The sequence below is a fragment of the Anabrus simplex genome, chromosome 5, assembly GCF_040414725.1.
Source record: "Anabrus simplex isolate iqAnaSimp1 chromosome 5, ASM4041472v1, whole genome shotgun sequence".
Classification (NCBI taxonomy): Eukaryota; Metazoa; Arthropoda; class Insecta; order Orthoptera; family Tettigoniidae; genus Anabrus; species Anabrus simplex.
Window position 1 is genome coordinate 329,132,502 of NC_090269.1, and position 20,837 is coordinate 329,153,338.

Sequence of the window (20,837 nt, forward strand, 5' to 3'; positions counted from 1 at the left end):
TATTATTATTATTATTATTATTATTATTATTCGAATTACGAATTATCCATATTTCAAATTAAAACGATTTAAATAACATCCAAAACCGCTTGAACTGCTTCGAATTAGGCGAAATTTTGAATTAACCGATTTTGAATTATCGAGGTTCTACTGTAGTACTGTCATTAGATAAAACCGAATACGTCACTAAAACAAAATAATTCTTTAATAACAGCACGTTCTCAATGGTAAAAAAGACCCTACCCAAAAAATCCAGCGATTACTAAAACAAACGTTGAAGAATACCTCTTTTCTCTTCACAGATCTAGAAAAATCTAAACTATTAAATATGAATCCAGGTCTGCCCACAGCAAAAGGTCTCCCCAAAATTCATAAGGCCGGTACCCCCATTTGCCCAATAATTATAGACCCAGCCCCCTGTACAAAACATCCCAATTCGTTCAGAAATTCCTTAGAAAAACTCTCATTTTCTTTCCAATAAAAATTTCAAAGGCACCATATGAAAAATGGAGAACTTTGACATTCAACCTAATCATTCTCTCCATTCCTTTGACATAGTAGACACATTTTTGTTCTCGTATACAAACGGTCGTCCAGCTCCCCTCTGCCCGTTAAGTACCTCAACACGCAGTGCAAGGCGAGTTCCATATTATCTTTTTTCCTCACTTAACCTTTAATCTTTCTTATGCCTAATTTGGCTTTCATATTTCTTATTAAGATGTTGAGGTCCCACATTGAACTGGGAATCTAACTATGGCTCTATAAAAATTGACCTTCACAAGGACACTTCAAGAACCACCTAACCAAAGAATTTTGACCCAGTCAAATACCACTACAGTGGAACCTCGATTCTCCGGTTTTGGATGGACCACGGAAAAAACTTACATGGGAAAACGAAAAATCCGGGAACGAATGAACCATCAACAATTAGGCTAAACATCACAGAAATGAATTATGTGTACTTATAATTAGGGGCCTTATTTTTTGGTGAAATAAAACTGTTGATTTCGGTGTTAAAACTGACACTATTTCGGTAGGTATTTAGTGAAATAAATTGTTGTACTGATCGATGTTTCCTGCAAAATCTTCCTTGTAGTAGCGTATGGGGTAAATGTAATTAACTTTGTGATAAGGGGTTTTAAAGTAAACTCTTGTAATATATCATTATTAAATCTTAGAAAAACCAAATATGCAAATTGTTATAGAAATAAATATATAAATCACTAAAAAAAATCAAACCCCATGGCACTACAGCCCTTGAAGGGCCTTGGCCTACCAAGCGACCGCTGCTCAGCCCGAAGGCCTGCAGATTATGAGGCGTCGTGTGGTCAGCACGACGAATCCTCTCGGCCGTTATTCTTCGCTTTCTAGACCGGGCCCGCTGTCTCACTGTCAGATAGCTCCTCAATTCTAATCACGTAGGCTGAGTGGACCTCGAACCAGCCCTCAGGTCCAGGTAAAAATCCCTGTCCTGCCCGGGAATCGAACCCGGGGCCTCCGGGTAAGAGATAGGCACGCTACCCCTACACCACGGGGCCAGCATATAAATCACTGATGCTTCGAAATGAAGTTAGGTGATCTGCCCTGTGATATACATTTATACATAGCCTACATTTTTAGACGAATTACTGGTCTCCAAAGTACAAACTAAGCATGGTTTCAACATTATCAGGATTAAGAGTTGTGCGACAGTCAGATTGTGTCTTTCTGTAAGCAGAGAAGCTCCTCTCGCTGACCACATTAGACGTCGGAAACCATAAAGCTTGCGACCACTTGGATGCAAATTCACTGTGGTCTTTTATAAAACCTCCTAAAACTATGCTATCACGGTCTTCTTTCACTTCCTCAACCAGATGTGCTTTCATTGCATTTTTCAAAGTAATATAGCTCTGGAAGATGTTCATGGATTTGCTCTTTTTCCCCGGTCGGGGCTGAGTAGCTCAGATGGTTAAAGCGCTGGCTTTCTGACCCCAATTTGGCAGGTTCGATCCTGGCTCAGTCCGGTGGTATTTGAAGGAGTTCAAATACGTCAGCCACGTGTCACTAGTTTACTGGCACGTAATAGAACTCCTGCGGGACAACATTCCGGTATCTCGGCATCTCCAGAAAAAGTAAAAGTTGTTAGTGGGACATAAAAACAATACCATTATTACTACTCAAACAGGCGATTTATTTACAATAGGCCTACCAATACCATCATATTTTACAGTAAAGACAGTATTATTTATCTTTCCTTTAATATTCATTCTCTTCCTCATGCCAGGATTATCCTATTTTTCTAGAGGCATGTTAGCTTGCATGAATGCTTTTTTTGTATCTATTAGAAATTGCACTCTATAATTTTTCAACACCTTTACGATATGTAAAGTATCTCTCAAATATTATTACAATATTATAAGTCCACCTGTTCAATACAATACATTATGATTCACTATTTCATATGGTCAAAATTTTTTATACATAATACATAAAAGCCAATGGTACATGTTTCACCCTCCTTACGGGCATCATCAGCCTATATCAATCTTAAAAATAATACATATAGAGTCATTCTAATCTTATAAATTATAGGTTAAAATGTTGAAAAATGATTTCGTAAAACATTATACAATAACATCTAAAACAACGATAATGCACCAAAGTATGTTAAAAGAGAGTAAATTAACAGTTTTGAAGATCAAAACGTGATTAAACATGAAATTTTGAGAGTTTAAAACTAAAATGGATCCCTTTTTTTTTTTTTTTTTTTTATTATGATTAAGACTGTGATGGCCTTGAGTGTAAACATAATTGTTACCGTGTTTTTGTGGTAGTTATGCGTGAAAGAAGGTGCGGGGTGGTGAACGGGTCTCAAGCTACTAAAGTAAAATTAATTAAAATTTAACCAGGTTATATTTTCTTTTCAAAAACAAAGAAATAACAAGCATGGCAGGTACAAAGTAGCAAGTCAAAGGGTAGTTACAATATTTACAGGATTTGGGCTTCGAGCCCTAAAAACACAATGCTTGGGCAATCAGCGCAGTTTTACCTCCAAACACAAGTTTCAACAGAGGGGCAGAAAAGCCCATTCATGCCTAGGAGCCCTAGCTCCAAATTACACTGAAAAGCCTCCACGAGGCATACAACACTCAATTTTCAAAAGAGCCACTCGCTCTCAAATTTAAGCCTCTCCCAGGCCACACCAAACTCCACCTTCAAGTTGTCCTCAACGGACATAAACACAGGGGTAAAATACCCAATCTACTGAGGTCTATTAAATGCAAAGGAGGTTAATTAAATGACCTCTAAAATAACAATTTGAGAGGAGGCGAACTTGCACTCCTAATACACTTTGATTAAGACCTACTTGGCACTAGGCCGTTAATACAAGGGCTAATCCCATACTAAAGAGGTGACTTAAGAAGAGAACAATTTGTTTTACATTAACGAAGAATAGGTTGAGAAAAATAAGTTCACCTCAAAACAATATGAGTGGGAGCTCGAGAGGGTTAGCACTCTCTATCCCAGTATGTAGCTTTAAAAGAGAATATATGAAAGGAGTAGTTACATTTAGGAAAAGGTTACATGGTGGAACGCTTAGAACCCGCCCCGAGAGTTAAACTGCTGAGCTAGCAAAGAAAGAAGTTATTAATCGGCCATTACCTTGTTGCTGACCGCTGCCGAGGAAAGAGGCGCTTCCCGCCTCCTGCAATGTACTTAATACACTGAAAGATGGAACAGAAGTGGCCCGGAGACCCTAAAATCAGCAGTTTATATCCTCTCGTGGAAGGTTCTAGGCGTTAGGGGAATAAGAACACCCTCCCACAAACTTTTTATTGGGTAGGATACAGCAACATATTCAAGTTGGGGGAAGATACCTATGATTGGTCAGAAATTAATAACAGAAATTCGGGATTGGTTAAATGCAAAACAAGGGGAAAGAGAGGGGTATATAGCCAACTTAAACAATAACTGAAATTTTTTTTAGCAAAGACAAACATTTGAAATAAAAAATTTCTCCAACAAAATAGTTCTTTGACTTCGCACTTGGGTGCACTATTGTTGATCTTCAGTAGTGTCCTCTAGAAGAGAAAGTTCATACTTCTTACTTCAAGTGAAACAAAAACACATCAAAAATGACACAGTTCGAAAACTCAAAATTTTCCACGTGGTGACATCTTCTGAGAAGGTAGAGAATTAATAGCGTAGATAAAGTTCAGACTTCCTCCAGCAGAGGAGTTTCAACAGGCGCAAATTTTAAATTAGCGGCGTGGAGGTGTACCGCCCGGTACAATAATCATCAAAGGGGGGGATGTTTCTTCAATTCCCAAGTTTGAATCCAAGATGGTAAAATCACTGCCAGTTATTTAAAACGGAAGTGTGAACTTAATAAACATGTGAAAATGTATATGGTTGGGATATCTGAAAGTCGAAAAGAAAATGGAACTTCTTGTAGAGGCGTTGCTAATGATAAAACGTATGTCAAAGCTAGCGGATTTCACAAATTATGTGGTAGTCGATTGGATCTAAAAGATAGTCAAGTTGATGTTATAATTCCGTTGAAACATTTGTTGGAAGAAATGATCAGGATTTTTCGTACGGTGCGTATTAAGTACGTCAGGTTGTTTCAGCAACGCTAGCAAGTTCGCCGATTGTTATTTGCCTCTTGGAATTATGTTCATTTGCTTCTGATTCTCTGCACTGTATATCGTAGCCTACGTTTCAACTTTACGAATATTACCGGTACACTATTGATACATTAGAATCTTTCTTGCAACGTCAAATACATAGAACCCCTCACTGTTGTATTCTTCGGCCCTCGAAAAACATGTTGTGACTTCAGTTTTCGGCATTTTAATACTTAAATGTTGGACATTTGCCGATAAAGGTTCGTAAGTAACGAACTCTCATTGCGCACCAAAGAGAATATGTTGCGCACTGCTGTATCTACGACCGGTCTTGTATCTTGTTACGACCACAACGCTATTTGCTGTAATCGATAACAGATATTGATTTTTATCGACTGCCTTAGAGATCGCGGAACTGAATACACATACTTTCAATACACAGTGCGTACCACTTTCTGTGCATTTGTGTGGGGAATATACAGCGCTATCAAGCAAATGAGAAGGAATGGAAACTACAATAGTCAAGTTCTCAGAAGCATTTAACCGTTTTTTGGAGAGCTCTTCTGGTGCTATTTCGCATTTTTTGCACCATATGGTGTATATTTCGCAATTATTTGCACAATTCGCGCAATAAATCAAATTTTGCGAGTTCATTTTGCTAAAATACGGTATTTTTAGTACCTGGGAAGTCATATATAGACTAAGGATATATCAAGAAAACTTGTGCATATCGTTATTACCAAAAAATACGGCCCCTACTTATAATCTTACAAATACCCTTAAACCAAACCAAACTTCTGCCCCATTGTGCCTTCCCCCTACCAAGCGACTGCCCTCTGTCCGAAGACCTGCAGATTACGAGGTGATGCATGGTCAATGTGGCGAATCCTCTCGGATGTTATTCCTGGCTCTCTGGACCGGGTTCGCCATATGACCATTAAATAGCTCCTCAGTTAAAGGTAATTGTAGAATGACTGAGCCCTCATGTCCAGGTAAAAATGCCTGACCTGGCCAGTGACCAAACCCGGGCCCTCCGGGTGAGAGGCTGGCAAGCTAGACCTTGGGGCTGGCTTCAAACATTAATTACCGGTATGCGACTTTAAAATCTTGAAACTTTACATTCAGTTTTACCGGGGAAACTGTCAGTTTCCTCTGAAAACTGTCATATGCCTTTGAAAACTTCTTTCAGTTCAGCAACTTTGATAAGCCAAACTCTTCGAGAAATCTAATACCCGTAACGCCAAGCCAAACAATAACCAACCACAAGTAGTTTTTCATTATTTAATCTAATAAAATAAAGCACATTAGATACAAAAGCTTCTTAACATGATGGCAAAATCTTTTTTTAAATCTTCCATTGTAATTTGGTCACCAGTATACTGTTCTTAGTCAGTTTATGGAAATCTTGTACTGCGTAAATTAGGCCTACAACTTCTTTTAAAGGTTATGTTGAACTCGAGAATAAGGTTTTGAAAGTATCAACCCTCAAGTTCTCGAATGCATTATATTTAGTTCTGCCCGTCACTAATCACAATCAAATTGGAAAGAGAAATTAAGATTATTTGCGACCTTGAGCTCAGGTGGAAAGCGCGCTCTCTGTACAAGTCGGTGCGAGTGCGAAATCATACAAAGTGTTCAAATGTAACGTGCGCAAATGAAACAACTGCGGCTTTTATACCATTTTAATACAGAACCGTGAAATTCCCAGTCTTATATTAGGACGGAAACAGTAATAGGCAATCCCAAAACCTCCCATGGCTTTATGTATGTAAGGGGGAAAATCTGTTCTGGTCTCGATAACATAATCGAATACGATAATATTAAAATACTAATTTTGTGTTACTTAAGAAGGTGCAGTTTCGATTCCTGCCTGAAAGCCCAGTGACTATACAGTGCACTGAGGGAAATGCCGAAAACCTGTTTGGTGATACACTCGAAAAAAGTAAAAAAATAAAATCTAACCCTGGACATAACGTAGACGTTTTGCAAACACAAACATTTGACAAAACTCGTTCCGTCAAATAGAGCTGTTGAAATGCGCTCTTGTCTCCTTCCAGTTGTTGTGGGCACTCTCTGCTTTGATTTCCGAGGATTCTCTAAACAATACTATACCAGAATTAGACGCTTATGCAAGTTCACCGCCGGTCGCTTTTCCAGTACAATACTTCTTCAAATTACCTCAATGACGGGACGTCAACACCAAGATCCGTAAGTATGCTGTAGCCGTCCTTTTGTAAGATACAGTTCTTTGAAAAACGCGTGATCGAGGATTGGATGGGACTGAAATTTCTGTACGGTTGATCTGGGAAATCGTTTCTTCGAGGAACGGATAATGCAGGATTTTTACAACGTGGTTTAATTAGGATGTTCGCGGGGCAATGTAATTTGAATGAATAATACGGGAAAACATAGTTTCTGGGAACGTATAATCGAGGTTTACTGTATTGTCAGAAAACAGAATTTTATTCATCACATAGATTATTTATTTTAACTTTTCTCCCATAACAAGACATAAGCCCTGATACATTTATAGGCTTAGATTCCTCAAGCTGATGTACCAAATACATGTACATAAGACTCCGCATAAAGATCAGAAAAGGACTTTTAGCACATTTTTGCTAATTGCTTTACGTTGCACCGACACAGGTCTTATGGCGACGATGGTATAGGAAAGGCTTAGGAGTTGGAAGGATGCGGCCATACAGCCCCAGCATTTGCCTGGTGTGAAAATGGGAAACCACGGAAAACCATCTTCAGGGCTGCCGACAGTGGGATTCGAACCCACTATCTCCCGGATTCCAGCTCACAGCCGCGCGCTTCTAACCGCACGGCCAACTCCCCCTGTGACTTTTTAACACAACGGGCTAATGCACCTCACTCATAATTAAAGTTATTGTGCCCAACTTTTATCATATTTATTTTAACATTAGCTATTGTACATTTCTTGTTACATGTTTTTATATTGATTTTTGGAATTTGACACTCGTACCTTTTGTATCACTGGCTGAGGATGACGCAGACTTGTCGAAACTAGTGCCATGTATTTGTGAACGACTTGTGATATAATTCACATCAAACCTGTTTTGTATTGAAAAAGGTGGAACCTACTTTTACTGTTAGTATCACACACACAGTGTGTTATCAAAACATACTATTTTAATTCAAGAAATTGTGTCAAGCCAGTATCACAGTCAGGGTGTCCATCCATTTAGAAAACTGGAAACAAGATAATGTCAGGGAATTCTTTAAATCGCAGGGAATTCAGGAAATGATTTTCTAAATTCTTCCTTCTGCCAAATAAAATGAACATACCGTATTTATCCACATATCTCTTGATTCTCCTTAGCCTTCTTCCAGTTAGCCCTGATGTTAAGGGGGTTAATCTTTTCAGGTAATAACTCATTAATATGCCATAAATTAGAAAGTGGAGAATTAGGAACAAAAGACAACATGAGAGACAAAGGGGAAAATTAACGGGCCTCATGGACAGCAGAATTAAATGCGAACGCGAGCCAACATAACGACATATCCCACCTCAGAACATCCTGATGATGAAAAGCAATGAGAGCGGACTGTAAATTACAGTTGACTCTCAGCGTACGAAGGCAGATGTAGTCGCATGAAAAATCGATAGACTAAGACAAAAATTCCTTGAATATTTTCTATTTGAAAGCCGTAGCATTATCGGAGACCAAGAACTAACTAGGACCAAACGGTGAAAATATTGTCTTCAGACACTTAAGGGGAGTATGAATGGCCTATCCCGCTAATGTTAAATTTGCTACTTTCATGACCCTTTTTCTCAAGAACTACTTGATGAAAGATAATGAAACTTTCAAATATTATTTACACATGCATTATGTACGTACTCCTCTCGTTTCATTGAAGTACATGTTGTTTTAGAAGTTGGGATATACATTTTTTCTGTTACTTTTTTACACTTTTTTTTTGTCAAATGTTCGTGAATTTTTCTTCAAATATACAAGTCATCTCTAAGATTCTAGAGGTGTGGCATTACAAGAGTATTATACATGAACAGTGAAAACATCAAAAGTCTATCTTCTATAGATCCGGAGATAACGGGTCATTTGTCTGAAAACAAATTGTTTTTCAGAAATTACGATTCAAAATTAATTTAGATTGTAACTCGTTTTTCAACGGAAACAACAGTAAAAAAATCGCCGACTATATAGTTTTCATCATCTACATTGTCCGAGTGTATCCTCTTCTTCCTCTTCAAAGATCTTGCCTCCTTGGTCATTTTTAGGCCTGTAGCTCTGCCTTGTCGACTCGCTCCTTGTCCAGTTCCTTCAGTATGGCTCGTGTATTCCAACCAGTCTTCACATCCAGCTCCTCAAAGACTTTGTCTACCAGTATTGCCATCATTAAATGTGATGACAGCATCATCCACACCAAGCTTTAATGTATGGTACCCTACAAATACATTTTTATGTACTCTTGTCCACACTACATCGTTGAATGACTCCTTTACGTTTTGTGCTTTCCCTGTCGGACATTTATTCAGAAGATTGAGATTTGCCAAATCTCTATAAACTGGCTTTACAGCAAAATAACACCCTCGGGTGTAGAGTTCTTGTGGGAAAATTATCTAAAGTTCCAGCTGCTTCAGCCTTTTTTGTATTTACACCAATCACCAGAACAGAGGTTGTGGATTGGCTTGTCATCTGTTGATATTTTACGGAAAAGGGTTGCCCACACAGGCTTTTTCATATCATCTAGGTTAGTTTCGTTGCTTCTGATCGCTTGACCACAGTATTCTGATAGTTGATTTATGGCATCGTCTAGCAGACGACCCCTTTTGCTCTTGTCATGATCAAATGTACTCTAGTACAACAGCACAAAGAGTGAAAAAATAGGCATGTTATACCAAGAATATAGTGCGCACAACGTAAACAATCAACCCAATTGTTATGCTAGTCCCACCAACGTATGCAGCCACGTTTCCGCTAGAATTTAAATCAAATCACAGCCTTTTAGACCTTAAGGTTCTTGAGATATTAAGTGTTTACTGAAAAAATGGTTTATGAAATCCTGAAAATGCCCTGCGCAACTAATAAAATAAAATATACTTCTAATCAAGCAAATTTAATAAATCACATACCAGATTAATCAGCAAATTCCAAATAATGTTTTGGCATATAAATAACATGATTTTTTCAACTAAACGGTCATTTATACTCCCCTTAATAGTAGTCTCAGCAGTGGCTAACCTCGTCGGAAACAACCAAGTAAAACCATCCACACATACCAAAATGAACCTATTCCCCTCGGTCTTGGATTTTGGAAGGGGGCCCCACTTAGTCGATATATAGGCGCTCAATAGGGCGATTGCCTTGAGTAGACAATAAAAAACCCACTTGAGTATTCAGTGAGGGTTTACTAACCCTGCAAACTTTGCACGCCTTAAGTTCCCAGATATCCCCGTCAAGTCCCTACCGAATAAAATTTTCTCTGATCCTTTCTCTCGTCTCAAATACTCCTTGATGACCGGCAAGGAGTTTCATGACAGTATTTAAAGATCCTGGGTACTACAAGTGATGGTATTTCCACGTTCATCCTACGATCACGATGAGAACATCAACAAAGAACCTTATTCCTCAACACATAATGTTTAACAATTTACCACTCATTCCAATCTTGATTAATAGGCCTCAAAACAGGACCTTCCACTTGAAACTTAGGGATATCATGATACAACGGGGTATCAGATAAAATCGCCCTAGCCAAGGGTAATGGAGCAATGGACTCTGAATGTAAGGACTAGCCATTACGAGTATGACCTGAAACTGAGAGAGTTGGCAACAACATTATCCCAACCTCGGATATGACGAACATCAAACTGGAGAGCCGAGATTCTTATGGCACAGCGGGCCAGACGACCAGTTTTCCTAGGTTTACCTAGGACCCAGCTTAATGCTTGGTTATCAGTTTCGAGTTTGAACTTAACATGCTCCAGGTACATATGAAACCTTTCTGAAGCAAACAAAACAGCCAGCCCCTCAAGGTCATATGCAGAATATTTAGCTTCGAGAAGTGAGAGAGTCCTGGAAGCATAAGCAATGGGGCACCTCCCTAACTCTTCAGTTCTGCGACAGCGGACGACGAAGCATCAGTCTGGCCGATGAAGGTTTTAGAGAAATCACGTATGGCCAATACCGGGGCAGAGGATGTTGAAAATTTCAAATCATCAAAGGCTGCTTGCTGAGGAGGAACCCACTCAAAATTAACCCCTTTACGACGAAGGGTGTTAAGAGGGCCAGTACGATTAGAAAAATTGGGGATTTTCTGGAAGAAATTAATCATTCTGACAAAGCTAGTAACACCTTTAATGTCTTGAGGGGGTTTAAATTCCCGAATGGCCTGGGTTCGAGACTGATTGACAGAAACACCACTTGATGAAACTATGCCTTAAAACGGACATTTGGGGCTTAGCAAATGACACCTTAGACAGCTTGACAGTCAAACGGGTCGACAAAACTTTATGAAGGTGCTGAAGATGATCCTCAAAGGTTTCATTGTAAATGACCACGCCATTGAGATAATCGTAGAGATAATTAAACTTGATGTCGGAAAATAGCTGATCAAGAAGTCTAGTAAGGACAGCAGCTCGCGTGGAAATAACTAAAGGCAGGCGACAAAGTTCATAAGGTTTCCAATCGGTAGCGAAAGCTGTCAAACGACGAGACTCCTCGGCGAAAATTATTTGATAATAGGTTTGATTCATATCTAACACAGTAAAATACCTAGCCTTCTTAAACCATGAGAAACAAGGTTGTGAATCCGGGAGCAGAACTGATTGCCATACCACCTTTTTGTTCAACGCCCTACAGTCAAAAACAGGGCGATAACCCCTTTGGGGTTTGGGAAAATGGGGGGAGGAGTACGGCGAAGTAGAGGGACGTATTATCCCTTCATCAAGCATTTTATTAATGATCTACTTTAATGCTTGCATCTTAGGAGGAGACAACCAGTAGGGTGGAAACCTAACTGGAAGTGAATCCGTGACCTCTATTTTGTACTCCAAGATATTAGTCATCCCCAGTTTCTCGGTAAAACCTCAGGGAAGGCATCTCACATCTTCCTAATGCAGTCTGCGTGGTCCTCAGGTAAATGGCTAATATCGGACACCATTTCACCCTCGGGGGGGCGACACTGAGCATGGAGAAGTATAGAGCGTTCCAACCTTAAAATGCAGTACAGCAGTAAAAATTGAGAAGTGGTTTTCGGAACAACTGTTGCCGAACACTCTCGAAGGTGCCGTGATGGTGCTGGATAATGCTGCTTATCATTCCCGTTAGTTGGAACCTTTGCTGTGGCTCTTGGCGAAAAGATGACATCGCACAGTGGTTATGTAAAAAAACAAATATCTTATGAGGACGGGGTGCTCAAGCAAGAATTGTTGCACATCGCTTCTCAGCATAGGGCCCTATATGATTAGCAGAGAATAGATGAAATGGCAAAAGCGACGTGTAGGCAGATTCTACGTCTCCCGTCTTACCACTGCGAGTTAAAACCTATTGAGATGGTGTGGTCCCAGGTGAAAAACTTCATGCGGTATCATAACGTGTCATTCAAGAAAATAAGGAAAATTTAATAACTGCTGTGTATAAGAAATTCGGCAAATAACATGAACGATGTAAAGAAATATGAGAGGTTTGGAAAGCAGGCGAATTACAGGACGATGTCAACGAACAGTTTTTAATAAGACTTTCTTCATCAACCGGATCATCCTCAACTTCATCTCCCGAACCTGGTTCATCCAAAGTGGGAATATCAGGCCTTGCAGAAATGATAGGTTTATGTCCAATGTCTGAGAGTAATGACTGATTAAGGTATGTTGTCTTTATTTTACCATCCTACTAATATCAATTTACAAAAGAATGAACTTAAAATTATTTTTTGCTAGGGGCTTTACGTCGCACCGACACAGATAGGTCTTATGGCGACGATGGGATGAGAAAGGCCTAGGAGTTGGAAGGAAGCGGCCGTGGCCTTAAGGTACAACCCCAGCATTTGCCTGGTGTGAAAATGGGAAACCACGGAAAACCATCTTCAGGGCTGCCGATAGTGGGATTCGAACCTACTATCTCCCGGATGCAAGCTCACAGCCGCGCGCCTCTACGCGCACGGCCAACTAGCCCGGTGAACTTAGAATTACAAACTAAAAATGTGGATCTGTGAGGCCCTGTTTGAGTCACACTCGAGCATGATCTTAACAAGTCAGTTTCACAACAGCGTGCTCCATCTACGCTGTACTGCAATTTAAGGTTCGAACACACTATAGAATTAACCATATGTAAAGAAATTTTTGTAGTATAAGACAAAATTTGAACCAGCAGGTTCCTTCCTGCATATCCAAAACCAATCCTGAATAAGCAAAAAAATTGGAACCCAGAATTATGGGGTATAATTCCCTAGCTACATACAAAGGAAATTTCCACGTAAAATTAGAAAGACGAATTTTATACTTCACAACCCCCAGAACCTTGATTCTGGAAGAATTAGCTGAAACGCAAGAAAGAGAAACAGGCTGAAAATCACGAAATTTGCAGACGAATTTATACAAGGCAAACCACCTCTCACTAATAAGCGACACAACGGTCCCAGAATACAAAAGGTTCGAAACAGGTTTATTTATTTCAATCTTAACAAAATGGGCTAAACACTTAACTTCAGTAGATATTCCCAAACGCTCAACAGGGCAAATAGATAAAGGCTCCACACGAGGGGATCGAGTGATTGTGATAATTGGAGGAAAGTAAATCAGTGGCACCAGCCCTGACCGTCTCCTGGTCTAGTCGGCTATTACTCGGGCTCGCTGAGCAGCGCCTCGCTACGTGTCCAGAAGCCCCACGTTGAAAGCATATGATATTAGAAGCTCTAGTCGGAACCTTAATACTACAACCGCCACTAGATAGCTGTGCGTTGAGAGAATGAGAAGGGCACCTGTTACACAGGTGAACAGGAGCGCCGCAGCTATAACACTTTCTTAATGGTGCGGGCTTGCTAGCAACCGAAAGCTCGGTAACATTAAAATTGAAAGAAGGTACACTTGCACACAAAGTGAATCAGTTTGGCGAACACCTTCAGCTGACACCACCATTGCTTCCAATTCTGCAAAATTATGAGGCTGAGTCGCAAAGTACAAACAGGAGCAGTACTAGGGAGAAGTACCCTCTATGATTGCGGAAAATCTGCTCCTCAGTGTAATGGAGTGCGAAAGCCCTGGCATAAAACCTAACGTTAGAAATAAGTTAAGGTTTCATCCGAACGTTGTACCCCAAAATAAAATTTCAGCATTAGAGAATTGAGCCCAGGCCAGAATAAAATGGCCCTCTACAGACCCAAGGTATAAAGGAATGCAATGTTTGAAATAAAAATTAAATATATTGCTAATTGGGCATCACATATCACAAATACAATAAAAACTATGAATTTTTTAAAAACTGCATATGTCGTATGCAACACACTGGTACTCTAGCTTACTAGAGGCACTTCATAGTCTAGAATGAATTACTGGGTTTTTGGCACAAATTTGCAAAATCTACCACTGAAAACCCTATTGAATGTTCACTACTGCAAGCTAATCATCTTTGTCTTGTGTTCTGAGTACAGTCTAGAAGACTGGACCTGAAATTTGGATGATGAAAGTGTCCCCGGTCTTTGGCAGCATATCAGCAATTCCTGTCCTCACTTTCTGTGGTGGTTACATTTTGAAATGGTTTCGCCCAGAAACGACTTGGATGTACTCCACATACTGTGCAAAAATCTCGAGCTCGAACACTTTTGCAGCTTGGCATTCTGCATCGGTGTGTTTTGCCTTTGTTCACCATTTCTGGCATGTGAAGTGCACCAGACGTCCTCTTAGCAGTGCTTGGATGTGGTGATGAAGACTTTCTTTTTTCACATGGCAGGTTGTCTTCTGTTGCTTCAGTTTCTTGTGCTTCTTCGTCCCTGCTGTTTGGTTCTTCTGAATTCATGAATCATTCGGCTACTTCGATTTTGAAGTCCAGGTAGTCTATGATGTCTTTCTTTGCTTTCTTCAGGACTTTGCAATCTCCTCGGTACTCTATCCATCCTGCTGCGCATGCAAAATGAAAGCAGTGTAGAATGAGCCATACAGTCCATTATCTGCTTTTTCCATTTTGCCTATAGTATGATAGCGCTCTGTCGAGGAAATCCACTACTCCCATAATTTGTTGTAATTTTCAACGAGAGGCCGCTTCTCTTTCTTGTAGATTTTGTCTTTTGCACCAATGGCGCATTCCCCAACTGGATTTATGCTATCTACAGACGAAGCAACAGTAACTGGCTTGTTATCAAACCATTATACTATGCACACTTGCCCATTGCCACGATCAACTTGGTCCACTGAGCCCCTGCCTTCCCTCTTCATTTCTGCTTCACTTCTCAGTCTTACTTCATGAGGATTATGGGAATTGTTCCCGTTCCTTGGCATGAAGCATCAGTATGCAGGTAATACAACAGGGTTTCAGGCATAAAATACATGTCCATGTATACTACCGTCCCTGGTGGTAAAGTTTGTGACAGCCTTATCACAAATTTCCCTCCCAGTGTCCAGGACAGCATACCCATTTACAGTTGTCCTCTTTCCCTTCATACGTGAAGAAATCTAGTGATAGACCATCAGGAGCACAACATAAAACAATTTTCAGTCCACAGGGTTCAGGTTTTCCCCTGATGTACTGTCTCATTGCAACATGACCCCAGAATATGTTAATATACACCTGCATCGATCTCGCATTTTTCAAGCACCCATTACGTACTATCTCTAAGAAAGGCCTCACCTTCCAGAACTTATCATTGCAGCGTTCAGTTAGTACATCATCACCAACTACAACTTTTAAATTCTAATGGCAGAGAAATGATTTCGGGACATGTTTGGAGCTGTGTGTTCTACTTTAGTGGAACCTGCCCAGTACATCTTCAGCCTTGGGTATCCCAAGTATGACATAGTCATTGAAATGCCCAGAAACCTTTTAATTTCTTCGGCAGTTGTATTGAGAGATTTTCCCAAACTCGCGAGAGAGACCACATTTGTACATCGAGATACAATGCTGTAAATACTCTGGCACATATTTAGAAAAATATTAAAAGGGTTGAAACTCCTCAAAATCCCGTAGGACCTCATGTAAAGCTGGAGCAGATGGAAGAGGATCAAATATATCAGTATGTCTCCATGGTGGAATGCGATTATTCACTTTAATCTCTAATTCTTCGGTAGGATCCTCGGGACTGTCGGAAGGAACATCCTCGTAAATGACTTCATCAGGTGTTAAAACATCATAACCATCGAGATCAGATCTGTTGCCATCAATTTCAAGTTCTGATATCATTTCCTCCGTGGACACTGTAATGCAACAGACCATTCAATGTTAAATGCCAGAATGTATTTGAATTATGCCAAATTCACATTGCTTACAAGAATTTCTCAGTCTCAAAGGAGACAAACTTTTTTTAAACTATCTATACCTGTTAATTCAAACCTATTGTCACTATTTATTACTATTTTCTACTATAATTGTCGAGAAATTTTTGTATTGGAAAAACACTGGTACTCTAATTTCTCTGACGGTCACAAGAAAATTCCAAACCAAATAAGTATTAGAATTAAGGTGAAGTTCCAATGTGTTGTATGGGACACAAGCTTTCAAAACAGTTCATACAGTCAAAGTAATCCACAAAATTCTGAGTTATATTATATCAACAGACTTTAATGAATTGAAAGAAATCAGGTACATGCAAATAAAAACAGTGAAAATTACTCACATGCAGTACGTGCCATTTCCAGTTCACTTTCTGAGGACACGGTCTCAAACAATGACATCCCAATCACGTAGTTCCTGCTCTTTGGGCTCAAAACTACTTGTGGTCACTAACTGCACTCTACAGTTTGCCATGAGAATTAAAGCAGATGTGTTGCATATGACACACCGGTTCCCTAACCTTCAGAACATTGGTAATTTTGTGTTGTATAGGACACACAGGGTCCGTAGAGGGTGAGCAAATGAGCGTGAGACCGTTGAAGTGAAAATTTTCCAGATATAGCATTAACAATTTTATCTGAAAGAACTCCCACCGCATATGGATAATTAATTTGTAATATTTGAATGTGTGCCAACCCAAAAATTAGGGCGTGGTCTTGAAATTCAATGAGGAAACGTAGGAATGAGACCATGTCGCTTGCTGAATTTACCGAATAACGAGGGGCTCCTTTAGACATCATTTAACGGGTGAGGAAAATTTGAGAAGGCAAGGTAGGCTGTTGAACCGGGGACTGAACATTAGGGGGAGCACTTAAGGAAAAAAATTGCTTCGGCTCAAGTGAGGCTCTCTGCCCATCAGCCTCGGGACTACAGTTTGACATATTTGATTCCTCCTTGACCTGGTTAGTTGAAGGACATACAGGTTTTGTTTTGATGGCAAGACCAGCCAACCAAGCCTCAACTTTCTCTAAGAGTTTGGCAGATTTCACTTTTAGTGCCTCAACTTGATTCAAAAACTCTTCCTTCAACCCCAACGAAAGCAAATCTTCCATACGATGAAAATGAGTTGCGACCTCATACTCTCTTAAGCTGGTGAAGCGAAGCTATATCATTTTCCAAGAAGTCCATAACCGAGGAAATGTTGGCTAAATCGGCCTGAATAAGGGACACCAAACTCGCAGTCTCACTCTCAGAATCATGAGGCATTGAGATGACTCTATTTAGGTTTATTCGTAATAAGTGTTCATCGCTCTTAACTGTTCCTTTAGATTCCAAACTACCAGGCGAGTTGGCCGTGCGCGTAGAGGCGCGCGGCTGTGAACTTGCATCCGGGAGATAGTAGGTTCGAATCCCACTATCGGCAGCCCTGAAGATGGTTTTCCATGGTTTCCCATTTTCACACCAGGCAAATGCTGGGGCTGTACCTTAAGGCCACGGCCGCTTCCTTCCAACTCCTAGGCCTTTCCTATCCCATCGCCATAAGACCTATCTGTGTCGGTGTGACGTAAAGCCCCTATCAAAAAAAAAAAGATTCCAAACTATGAATTGATAATTCGTATAAAAGCTTTTTCTGCAGGGGTCCTGGGTAGTTCACGTCTCGGGTAGCCATGTTATAATTGATACCAGCCACTAAGCGGAATTGAGGAAACCCCAAATGGAAAAGCCTTCCGGGCTCAAATTCGCCAGTTAAAAGAAGACAGACAGGCCCAAGTAAACGCACTGCTACCAGATTTATGTACCACTATATACTAGCAACAAGCAAAGAAGGTGCAGGGGAAGGATCCATGCCATAAGAGCAGGAAGGTTACTAGCATGATAGTTTAGTTAGCACAAGGCAAGCTATGCTTGGTTATTTATCTGACTAAGCACAAGACATAAAATAAATATGAATAGATTACACACTGATAAGATAATGGGGGTCACTGACCCATACTTAATCACTAAACGGGGAACCTGCCTCACAAGGAACCCAACTGTTTCAACCTATTTCCTAATTTAGGGAGGTGATCCTCTAACATTTGTTTCATTTGCTAGTACCAGATAGTTCTAGAAAAGATTAAACAACCGTACCAGATACACAATAATTCCCCAATATAAATTACGTTAAAAAAACATGACACCCAAGGCCAAATTTGGAAGCGAATGGCTTGCTGACAACCGGAGGTCTCCGAGCCTCGACATTCTGGAAGGTAAAAAACCAATCGGATGTAAGACTTTTCAGGCGTTTGCTCTAATAACCAGCGTTTCGTCTTTGGTCTGACACTAGACTCATCAGAGTGGGATGTGTCAGACCCTACCCACTGACGCTGGGGTGTATGCAGGTGAACTTATCAGAAGCCTTACATCTCATCGTTATTTTACATGCTCTAGTGGTGGAAAAAATATCTGATTCCCTCCATGGGAACTTAGAATTTCCATTCGGAATTGTTAGGCGGGCAATAATTCCATTGTGGAGATTTATCTCCCATATGCAGTTATCAGACTGTGCTTCTGATAAGTTCACCTGCATACACTCCAGCGTCAGTGGGTAGGGCCTGACACATCCCACTCTGAGTCTAGCGTCAGACCAAAGACGAAACACTGGTTATTAGGGCAAACGCCTGAAAAGCCTTACATCTGATTGTTTTATTACATGCTCTGTTGGTGGAAAAAATATCTAATTCCCTCCATGGGAACTTAGAATTTCCATTTTGGAAGGTTCCGGTACCTTACAAACATCGTACATCCCATACATTTAGAAAATTTAATGACCTTCAGCCAGAACCACACGGCTTCAAGAAAACGGGCGTAATAACTTGGCATTGCCCAATCACCCTAACAAGCTCAAATACGAACATCCCTAAAAGGGTCACAACTGCCCAACAGAACATTGTTAAAGTTTCTACAATTGACTAGTTAGAATTAACATACCATCTCAAATATGATTTCTAACAAAGTAGTTAATTTAAGGCTACCTTGCCTGAAGGCAATCCGAGATACCATTACAATTCAACAGAACGAGTTCCTCCCATTGCCCCCAGCAATATCTCAACGAGTCAAAATCTACCTTAATGCCTTTGGGAGTCCTGGGATTGATCTGGTGGCGGGACCAGCCCGGCACTGGCTTCAGAGCAAAGTCGCTCGCACATAGCAAAGTGAGGAACCAAACTTCGGGAGACAGAGACCCAAGAATAAACGTACAGCGCACCGGCTCTCATTGGCCAGTAAGGAGAGCCGGGGCATGAAGGCGAGAAACAGCATAGTCAACATAAGGGGGAGTACTCCAGTGTGGAAGAGGCTTTCTTTTACCCTGGGGCCATAATTATTAAGGAATGCCCAAAAGCGTTACACACAGAAATAATACAATAACAAACAATTAATACAGGGCGAGCTTAAATAGCTCGGGGGATTAAATTCACGGTACAATAGCAATAAACAGAGAGGGATGACCAGCGAACATAATGCCAGGAAACCATCCACTAGAAAGTGTGGAATGCTTTACATACCTCGGCAGTGTAATATCTCGAGATACACTAGCCACAAAAGAGGTGGCAAATAGAGTGCAGAAGAGCTCTCACTTTTACCACCAAGTACGAACACTACCGTGGGATTCAGAAGTACCAACAAAATCAAAGCTGGTAATGTTCTATCAACACTTCATACCAATCTTGGCTTATGGTATTGAAACCTGCCCCCTCACCAAGAAAGACTGAAGGGTACAGGCATCCAAGATGAAGTTCCTTAGGTCCACAATTCGTAAAACCAAACTGGACAAGTTAAGGAATGATGTGATTAGGAAGGAAGCTGGGATTGTTTCATCATTGTTAGATCGGGTCAGCATGTCCAGACTGAGGTGGTTGGGGCATGTAATTAGGATGGAGCCAACAAGGACACCGTATGTTAATTTGGAGGGATATGTGGCAGGAAAATGGATGGTGGCAAGACCAAGAACCCACTCGATAGTCATTGCAGATCGAGGAATAGTGCTAGAGGATGTCTTAACAACAGAACGTATCTCAACAAGACAGAATGGAAGAGGCTCGCCAACAGTACCCGGGAAACTGGAACTGTAAAATGATGGTTGTAGAATGACAAGCTTTTTTCTTCTCCATAATTTAATGTCCTAAAATCCACTATGCAGAAGTACGATAGGTCTTATTTGTGTATGTTGTTACACAATTAACTTCTCTCTCTCTCACACATGCGAGGATGGTTGCCTAGTTGTACTTCCTCTTAAAACAATAATCACCACCACCTCTCACACATGCTCACTCACTCACTAGTCTTCAGCCGTGAGGTTGCTTGGCAGCAGCTCTTTATTCTTCACATTTCAGTTCGTAGAAGGAGCCACATCTCTTGTCATCTATAATTTTCTTCATGTACTCTAATCTGTTGATTGTCTATTGTTTTTTTCCCTCTAAGGAACTGTCTATTATTTTATTTATTAACCCATAATGTCTAAAGTAAGTATATGGCCTATTAGATGATCCCGCCGTCTTTTTGTCGAGACTCTTCATTCGTGACTGATGCTCGCTGCAACTGTAGGCTGTCAAGTTCTCTACCAACTCCTCACCTAGGCCAGTCGTCACTGGTGCACATGCGTGTAACCTGGCAAGGAACGCTAATTTAAATTTCTTATGGTGGGAATATTATGAACATACTAAAGAGCAACATAAGTGGGCTATGCAGGTTTCTTTCGCATGTTTTTAATAGGACATAAATT

The 20,837-nt window shown here is 40.4% G+C and overlaps 1 protein-coding gene across 2 annotated transcripts in view; it reads left to right on the forward strand.

The window, feature by feature from the left end:
* aub (aubergine) overlaps nucleotides 1-20,837 on the forward strand; it is a 322,859-nt gene that overhangs the window by 34,074 nt on the left and 267,948 nt on the right. The window lies entirely within an intron of this gene.